Source organism: Solanum stenotomum, unplaced genomic scaffold (assembly GCF_019186545.1).
Source record: "Solanum stenotomum isolate F172 unplaced genomic scaffold, ASM1918654v1 scaffold3344, whole genome shotgun sequence".
Lineage (NCBI taxonomy): Eukaryota > Viridiplantae > Streptophyta > Magnoliopsida > Solanales > Solanaceae > Solanum > Solanum stenotomum.
This window is the reverse complement of record NW_026032461.1, coordinates 93208-104149: the sequence shown is the minus strand read 5'-3', so window position 1 is coordinate 104149 and position 10942 is coordinate 93208. Positions and strand designations below refer to the sequence as shown.

The 10942-nt window shown below is 29.1% G+C and overlaps 1 protein-coding gene across 1 annotated transcript in view; it reads right to left on the bottom strand.

Moving 5' to 3' along the window:
* The window catches only part of LOC125852284 (protein NLP3-like), a 42655-nt gene that overhangs the window by 21403 nt on the left and 10310 nt on the right, over positions 1-10942 (bottom strand). The window lies entirely within an intron of this gene.

Here is a 10942-nt window from a genome sequence, read left to right as displayed (position 1 = left end):
AAAAAAAAAAAAAAAAAGGCAAAAAGTTGTGGAGTTGGAATATAGACATCTTTCCATGAGCCCAAAGGTAATTTGATAATTCCGCATTCATAATAGCAGTGTTTTAAAAAATTCTATTGGGACTCGTCTCGAGGCTCGCCCTAGGGCGGGTCTTTAGCAAAACACCTCAAGACTCAAGTGTGGGGCTTAGTTCCGTAAGACTTATGTCCTAAGCGCCCAACTGTATGCCCTAAGCATGCCCAACACCCAACACTCAAGGCTCGCCTAACAGATCTTACACAGTGTTAAAAATTTTAGCTAAGATTGTTGACCCTCATAATTTTTGAATAATTGAATGATACATAATAATTTTTAATCTATGGAGATAAAGAAAATTGAGAATAACTCAAATAACAAGTTTTAGTATCACATCTTTCCTATTTGGTAACTATATTACGTAACATTTCTTTTATAAATACGTCACAAATTTTTTTACTTTTTCACTTATCATTGGTCTTCATGATTTTGTCATCTGTCTCAAAATTATTATATTTTATTTAGCTATTTGAAAGTAATTTTATTTTTATTCATGATGGAGTGATAATTTTATTATAATACTAGTAAGACTATTAATTATTTTCTTTTAAGGGGGTAAATCGTATAGTATGATAAAAAAAATATTTTTGAGAGATAATGATTCTTTTATTATTAGAAAGTTAAGATATTAGATTATTTATACTTGTATAATCATGTTAGAACTTTTATTTTCTATTAGTTTATTTAATCATATTTGTAATTATTTCAAACTATTAATTTTTATTATACTATAATATAAATTAAAAATTTAAAGATTCATAGGGCTTATGCCCCACGTCTCGAGGCTTGTGCCTCACCCTATTCTAAGTAAAATGCCTCCCTCACGCTTAAAACACTGCATAATAGCATTAATCACCTTGGTACACTGAGCACAAAGACATGTCACAACACCTCAGCCTCAGGGAAGAGACAAACACCATATCACCAAAAGATAACATCACTTTCGGAAAATCCTTCATGAATCAGCTTCTGGGTTAGCCAGTAATCTCATAGTAGTTTGTCCTGACAATCTTAGTGAATGCATATCATAGCTCAAATCTGAATCAGTAGCTATCAAAATCCAATCGTCATCTTCATCTTCATACTTTATTGAAAACCTTTCAAGTGATATCTTAAGCCTCTTTTCCACTTCCCCCTTCCAATTCCACCCTCGTTGATGAAAAGGGGAGTTGAAACTTAATGATATCAACTCTATAATGTAACCTTTAAAGTCATCACTTTATCACAAGGTTTTCCTGTTGCAGGAGATATTTTGTGACCCAAATAATCTGTGCCTTTTTCTTGGGAAAGAGCAGGACATTGTTGATGGACCACATATGGTTCAGCACCTTGAAAAGATATGCCTTGGCTAACATGGACATTAACCTTTCTAGTCTTATGATGCGGCCATCTAGCGATTTCATTTTCTCTACATATTCGTTTCAGTGTTGCTCGACTAACTGCAATAAATGAAGTCCACAAAAGGGATTTCAGTGAACCTATGCATATATCATTTCAGATACGCTAAAGTTAGTGAACTTACCATGTAGATCTTTGGCAGCATCTTCAAGAGTCATGCCATAATGCTGCTCCAGAATCTTGCGAGTAATCCCATGATCTTTTTCTATTCTTTGTATTGCTTTGTTCTTATGTGTATCATTAACCGGCAGCTATAAAAAAGATAAAATAAGCTATGAAATTAGTGGGACTGATCTCTTTTTTCTTACTTTCATATATTTTGTTTAGTTTCGCCAAAATAAAAAAAAGGCAGTAACACCTTAACGTTGAAGGTCCAAAAAGTATGTCCAATGAGTTAGGAATGTAGAACCCAACTGATTCAAAATTCAAGCCCTATGAATGGAAAATTAAACAAGGATTATGGAATAGTTCAAACGGAATATAAACAAAAGTGTCGTTGAGCAAATACCATAATAAGGTTGGGAAGACAGAGAGATGGTTGTGTAGATACAATCTCGAATACACCAACGCACTGGTGATCATGGAGGTTGGAAACTGGAAATGCATAATAAGAATGAATTCCCAAGGAAATTGCAGTTTGAAGCAGTGGAAACTCTGCAGCGGAGTAGCTTGGGATGTCGGGGTTATATTCTGGCAAGCGTCTTGAGAAAACTCGTCCAGGGGGACCAAATGGAATTTTCTTGTAGCTGTAGTTGTATAAGTAGTTGTCCATGGGAATCCAAGTATCTAGACAGAGCTTCCTGTATGAAGAGAGCCTCTTATCAAGTTCTGATAGAAAGCAAATGGTTGATCTGCAGTGGACAGGAACGTAGATACATTGACCTTGATGGGTGCCCAGAATTGAAACAGAGAAATATTTGGAGTCCATATTTTCTCCATAACAGATCGGATCCTCCATTTCTCAGTTGGAAAGATGGAAAATACAGAATAAGCTGTATCAAAAAGATACGATTAGTGCTAAACTGAAATTGGAAAATAAGTTTGATATTCACAACTTACTCACAAAAAAAAAGACTTGATGGACTTAATGGATCGCAGGTAGTCCAACTTGTCGTTGTGTTTTATGCTCCAAAATGCCCAACCATTGCCATTGAGCTTCAGTTGAGACCAGTCCAATTTACAAGGCATTAGGTCACATACATCTTAAGGTTGCTGAACAAGATGCTCCATACTATACTATACAATTTCACTACCTTTGCCCCGTCGCTCTGCTGCTTATATAAGGAAAGTTGTGCCAATTTAATTTGTAGATTAATTGCCATTGAGTTATATACATTTGTTAATTATTTTCACATGAAATGGATATTATATATTATGGAAAAATTACCTAACTACACATCATTTATTATCATATTTTCTTATTTTCCCTACCATTTCAGAAAATATCAAAAATCCCTTTTTTGGCTCCCATCATTCCTTTTTCCGGATACATTAATTTGAAATCTCCTACCCATAATTTTTCTTCCTTTTTTCACTCCACAAATCTCTCCATAGTTACTTTCATTAATCTATTTTTGAATTTCAAATCTTTTCTCTTTCCGATTAATGAATTTAATAGTATAACTCATTACATATATTTTCTTTCTTGTTCCACGTTACTCGGGGATTATATAATTGTAAGTTTTTTATATCAAAATTTTTGAATTAAGTGAGTGTTTGATAATAGATTTTGTATCAGATTTTAAAAATCTATCCTAAAAAGAAAGAGTTTCAGTTTCACTTATAAAATTTTAAATTTTTTCCAAGTAGAAATGCATGTCCAAATAAAATTTCAAGTTTTAAAAATCACAATTTTAAAAACTCAAATTTTTAAGTTTCTAACTTCAAAATCTACGACAAACCAAAGCTCAATACCCATGGGTACGTTTTAAACCTTGACTATAAAGGCTTGCTCACTTGCAAGATTTCCAAAGAGTGCATTTCTGAGAAAATTAGTAATGGAAAGTGACCATTCAATATTTTTTTATTATTAGCCTTTAAGGCAGGGGAGTTACTCCTCCAGCTAGAAATCCTCCAAAATTCCTTATAAATCTTAACTCCCAAAAATAATGTTTATCCCATCCTTATTTCATTTCACAAATCACTTCCTATTTTAAGTCACACAATCTTAGTAATTATTTTCTCATTCACATTTAATGTTCAAAATTAGTTTCTTAACTGTCAAAACTATTTCAACTTCAATTTAGGTACCTTTTTCATCGTCTCTAACTCTTTGTTCATCTTTTGACTTTTTTTTTTTCTTGAAAACGCTGATACATAATTTAATCTTGGATCTTAAATTAGTCTTTATTAGTGTTATTACTGATTCGATATATCACTGCTACAATTCATTTTTGTTCTATGCATATGATACTTAATTTTCAATGTATCTAGTTTATTTTGATAAAGCACTGTGTATCAAATTAAGTATCTTGATACATAAATACGTAAAAATTGATATTCTTATTGTATCAAATACATTATTATCAACTACAAAATGATACATTTATAGATACATTTTATTTTAGCTTACATACACCTTCTTTCACAACTTTATTGTATCAGATACATTAATATCAACTATAAAATAATACATTATATAAAAAATGTATCTTATTAACTTGAAATTTTCCACAATTGCATATTTATATTTCGAGGCAAACAATGTATCTTCTTCCAGAATCATAGACTGAATAAAGATACTCAGATGATGCAACAACATGTTAACATTAAAGAAATTAGTGATACATTCCATAAAACAATTATTTCTATAAATCAATCACAAACAAACAACTAACTTACACTTAATATCAGGTACAAAATATAACTATAATCTGATGCATACCCTCATTCTTGAACATTTTGATGCTTTTATAACAAATTATATGTACAATGTATCATTTATAAAGTATAGTATTTCACAAACACAACAAGATACCAAAATAGTAATGTATCATGCAAAATATTTGGTCATGATACAATAATTTAAATTACTACTACATGCATGTTGATCTCTAAGTAAACACTTTAAATGCAAAATTACTTATTTAAGGATCTAATTAATAGGAGTATAGTACTTATCAATTTATACAAGATACATAAATACTAATGTATCACGATTGTATAGCCATCTTGAAAACACAAACAAAAAATAAAATTAACAACACAATATATGTAATTTCATACCTCCGATTGTCAAGTCTATTTTACTATGAAATTAAAACTCTTATCTATTTTATACATTGCAACTCGAGGCACATATTTCTTCCATATTCTTGAATGTCAAATCTCTTTGTCTTCAGATTCTTCATTGTCTCAACAAAATCAAAATACTTATGATGTATCTTCTCAATTTTTTTTTATAATTTTCAATCAAAATTGAAAGGATCTTCGAAGAATTGGGAGAAGAAATTTGAAATCCATCACTTATGTATTGTTCACAACTCACCTTGTTTTCCCAGATTCTTGAATGTATTCATCTCGTATCAGCTATTGTTTTCGACTTTTTTAATCTATTTTGATTTGGGTAAGAAATGAAAGAAGAAATTTGAATTGTTTGAAGCTAGACGATTTGGAATAGAATTGAGAGAAGAAAATTTGAATTTTGAATTGAAGGTGGGTGGATTTGAAAGAGAACTGAAAGAAGAAAATTTAAATTTTGATTTTATGGATTCTTTTTTAAGATTTGGGAGAGATTGAAATCAACTAGATTACATAATTTGGGGAACTCACAATCAATTTTATATTCTTTTTCCTTTAAAAGTGTAACTGAATTTGTTTTAATGTATCGGATTTAGTGTATCCGGCTTATTTGCTATGTATCCGGATAACATTGATTTTGAGGAATTTTTGTAAATTAAAAAAGAATAGGGATAGAATGTAATTTATGTCCTTACACTATGAGATGGCATAATACATATATTGACCCCTAAACTTGGCTTCAAATTTTAACTTTGACCTTTAACTTTGTAAGTGCACAAATAGGCACTTTAACTATCCAAAACTTAAACAAAAAAACACTCGGATCCTACCTGGCAAAATGCGTGAAATACACTCAAATTAGGCGCGTCAGATGTAAAAATTCAGGGGGTCAACAGTAAAAAAAGCATTGAAAGGACAATTAAACCCTTTTTATATTTTTTTCAACAATTTTCCCCTCTTTTTTGCATTATTTGTTGTTTACTGCAAAATGCAAGTGACATTTAATAAAAATTTTTGTTATTACGAAAAAAAATTATAATGAAGTTTTTTTTTGGCAAGAAGGAAAAAGGAACACGTGTAGTACTAAATTTTTTTTTTGAGATTCAATCAATTTTTTTTGTCTTTGAAATATTTCTAGCTGTTAATTACTGTAATTTATAGTACTTTCTAAGAAATTTTCAAATAATATATATTATTTCATTTGTCCGAATTTATGCGTCACCGGTAAAATTTGAAGAGTCAATCAGATCTTTTATATATTTTTATATCTTTTAAATATTTAAGTAATTAATTATCGTGATTTATAATATTTTATACAATTATTTAGTATGGTAAAAGAAATTTAAAAGAAACACGCATCCTTCAATAGTAAAATATGGGTCCCCCTTTTTTTTTACAGGTTGACCTCCTGCCTGTATAGTCTTTTTTTGTCCAGAAGGAAAAAGGAACACGTGTCGACCCCAAGGTCCTCTCTATTCCCGCTTATTATATTATATACTAGTGATGAAGAGCCCGTGCTAATAATTAATTTAAAAGTTAATTTTTAATTGACGTTAAATAAATAGTTTTAAATTTTAAATTTGAATAAATTATATATATTTATATGGTAGTAAATGTTCATGTTAACTCTAAAATGAATACATCACTATTAATAAAGCTTGAAGTTTAAAGAAAAATCCTTAAATGACCAAAATAACCCTTAAACTCAATTTTAATCACAAAAAGCATACATGTCCACGGTGTGGTGGCTGATTCATCAACTAATTTTTTGTATGTTTTTTCAAAAATATTTTAGTTGCTAATTTGTTATAATTTATAAAAATCATTAACGTCATTTTCGAATAACTTATAGTATTGTTAACTTTCAATAATATATATTGTTCCATCTATTCAAATTCATGTGTCACCAATAGAATTTCAAGAGTCAACAAAAAATTTTCTAAAAAAAATATATTTTAATTATGATTTATAGTACTTTTAAATATAACGTATAGTGTGTTTGTAGGCTCTTATTAGATTGAAAAAATATTTTAAATTAGTAATTATTGTAATTAATAGTGTATATTACGTAATTTTCAAATTTGTAATAAATTTTTTTAAATATTAAGTCTAATAATTTATAGTATCTTAAATGTAATCTTTGAATACATATAAATTAAAAAAAGAAATAAGACAAATAAATTATAAATTGAATAATTGACATTTTCAAATATTAATTTACCACAAAATGAAAGTGAAGGAAGAAGTTGTGAGGCAAAAATAAAGAGAAATTATTTGAAAAGGTGTCAAATACACAGGAAAACGGGCCCATATGCATTGAATAGTTGGCAGCCATTGAATGGGTCACTAATACACGTGGCAGCGTGTGCATTTCACGCTTTTGGCTCCAAAAATCGCGTGTTTATTTATTTAAAGGTAGGATAGTTAAAGTGCCTATTTGTGCATTATGAAAGTTGGAGGTCAAAGTTAAAATTTGAAGCCAAGTTTAGGGGCCAATATATGTATTATGCCCTATGAGATTTATGTAAGTTATACAAATATTATTACGCCATAATTAAACAATATTGAAATACCATTACATTTAGACCGGCTCAATATATGAGGAAACTTCTGCCACGGGTACAAATGGATCAAGAAGCTCAAGAGGTTCAACAAGCTCCACGTTGTACCCAATGGGGAAATTGTCAAATTGTACTATTTGTTTTTTATTGAATTTACCGAAAGGAGCGAAAAAAATAGCATGTTTTAGAATGTTCAACAATACTGATTACTTCATATGTTCAACAATAGTTATTTATTGTGCTATTTTAAAATGTCCAATAATATTTGTCTACTTTATAAAACTAATAAGTAATTTTATACTTAATTCCTAATTTATTCTTATCATTAATTATAGTCATTTTCTATCACATATTTTAAGATATTGTATTTATTATATTCAAAGAGTAATTAGTAAATTACTCTTTTATTTATAGTTTCTTGTGCAAAGTCAATAGTGGACTCCTCTAAATAAAATCAAAAGTTTAGTGTGTAGACAAGTACAAGTGAATTAAAAAGCTCAAGAGGTTCAAATAAATTCTGCGTTTTTTTGTGGAAATACATAACATGTGTAGTAGATTTTTCCACACTATAGCCACTTTGAAAATTGTCAAAGGGAAAAAAGAAAGTCAAGAAATTTCAATGTGTAGTACTATTTGTGCTTTATTGAATAGTCTCAAACTTCACACATACTTTCGATTGGGACCTATGAATAGCGATAATAGGAAAATCTTGGAAGGTTCGAAAAGGTGTGACATATTTCATTAAGGTTCAAAAGATTATGATTGTGTTATTTGTCGGAGCTTTTATGTATGTAGATGACAGGTGAATCCTTTATCAATATTAAAAGAAAATTAAAATTTGTATTAATAATATTAAAAATCATATTCTAGTTGAATAAAAATTACCAAAAAAGTTCCTAAAATGTGATAAATATAAATAATCTATCCATTTATATCTATATTATTATACAATATTAAAAGCATGAAGGTCCTTACACATGTTAATGTGTAGCTCTAACCAAATTGACTTTACATTATTAATTTATTGCCCAATCTTTAGAGGTAGGTTATGCAATATGTACAAAAAAAATAGGGAAAATGCATAAGTACCACCCCAGCCTATGCCCAAAATCTCTGAGACACACCTAATCTTTACTAAGGTCCTATTACCCTCCGAACTTATTTTATATATAATTTTCTACTCCCTTTCGGCCTACGTGGCACTATCTTGTGGGCCCAGCGCGTGTTGACAATTTTTTCAAGGATAGTGCCACGTAGGCCGAAAAGGGGTAGAAAATTAATTAAAAAATAAGTTCGGGGGTAATAAAACCTTAGTAAAGGTTAGGTGTGTCTCAGGAATTTTGGGCATAAGCTGGGGGGTACTTATGCATTTTCCCAAAAAAATAGAAATTCTCCTCATCTATGCTGTATTTCCTTTTTTGTTTTATTATTACTGGGTATATTTAATTTAGTTATAACCTACATTGGTTATTGTGTTATTCTCTTATATATTTTACTCCCAAAACTCGTTCAAGGTCAGGCTAGGGCAAGGGAGGCGATTTCTTTAGTTTTTCATTAATTTTCTCCTTCAAGGTAAGTTCTTCCATCAATGTAACACTCGTTTGATTCTTTTAGATTGATCATGGTGGGAGTAGAAAGTTAACCTAGGGCAGATTTCAACATTTTTTCATCAAGAATCTTCTTAAAGGTGAGCATTTCTATTTTCTACTTTTGTAGTTCAATTCCTAGGCCTTAGAGAAGGTATTTCTGCCCCTAGGGTAGGGTTTGAATTCGTCCTTGTCACGATCCAAAAGTCAGGTGTGGTGACACCTGTCTTATTCCACCAATACAGGTCAGCCCACTACAAAAAAAATGTGGATTACATGGGGATTTTCCTAGGGGCTGCATACAAAAATTCACAAAAAACTAAGTGTCCTGCGGACTTTCCTACCAAAAAAATTCGATGGTAAAACTTTCGTAGGTAATTATTTCCTGCGAATTTTAAAATCCCCAAGAAATTGACCTAGGAATTTATATTTCGTAGGTAGATTACTTGGAATTTTTCTTGCAAAATATATACCAAATTATTTTTGTAAAAATTAACAAAAAAAGATTTTTTCTAGACAATATTAATTAATGTCTCCTAATTAATTATTTTGTTCTTGAACTCCATCCACATAGGACACCCCATACACATAGACACCTACTTAATTGCACTATCTTAATCCTAGTCCAGCCTACTTAATTGCACTATCTAATCTTATCTCACTACCTAATCCCCAAAATTGCACTAACTTAATCCTATCTCACTACCTAATGCCCAAACTATATGTAATTACTCTATTCTACCAATGCTCTAACTAATATCATTATAAATGCTAAAGATCACGTGTCTTCCACCGATGTGGTAAAAGGTACCACTAGCATTACACTAAATTTTGGTGTTTTTCTTCAATTGAATTAATTTTTAAAGCTAAATGTAATTAAATTAATTGATTATTAAAAATACAATTTAGATATTCATCACACAAAAAGTACTATAATCTTAAAATGTTGAGTAAAGTTCATATGATTTAGCTCTTCAAAAATAAAGCATGACAACTATTTATATATTAAAATAAATCACTATCACTCAACATATCATAAAAAAATTATGCTTACACTTTCTATGAGATAATATAGATAACGAAACATATTAAATGTAGCCAAAATTCTATAAATAAATAATTGAAAATGTAAATATACTTATAAATTTAATGTGCAAGGAAGTTATAAATCAATAATTGATAGTATCTTATTAGGTAATTTGGTATTTATAATTTTAATTTATCTTTTAATAATTATTATATTTTAATATACTTAATTTTATATTTGGAAAAAAATATCATTCAATAACTTACTATAGAGAAATCACATATTTTTAGTGCTAGTAAAATTATAATATACCAATTGGATATACAAGTAAAAATTATTTATTTTTCTTTTCATATTTCTATCAACAAGGGGTAATTAAACTTTTATGACAGTTATTTATCTGTTGGATAAATGACTAGCCATATAATTTTAATCCTTTCTATCTTTCAAATAAAAAATAGTATCATTGGTTTTTAGTGAGATGAAATATTAATTATATATAAGTTAAAAATATTTATCCTAAAATTTATGGTAATGTTCCAACACCATATTAGTTTGACAAATATTTATGATAGCTAGTACTTTTCTGTTGGATAAACAACTAGCCATATAATTTTAATTCTTTGTATCTTTTAATAAAAAAACAAAACAAAAAAATGGTGTCATTAATTTTTAGTGATATAATATATTAATATATAAAAATATTCATCCTAAATTTTATGGTAATGTTCCAACACCTTATTAGATTGATAAATATTTATGATAATTATTTTTCTATTTGATAAATAACTAGCCATATAATTTTAATTCTTTGTTTCTTTCAAATAAAAAATGATAACATTGATTTTTAGTGAGATTAAATATTAATGATATATATGTTAAAATTTTCATCCTAGAATATATGATAATGTTCCAACACCTTATTGAATTGATATTATTGCATAATAATTTATTAATGGAAAAGGTAGAAGTACCTCCCTAGACTATGACTCAAATCCCAGAAACACACCTTAACTAAACTAAGGTCTTATTACCTCCCTGAACTCATTCTTTTT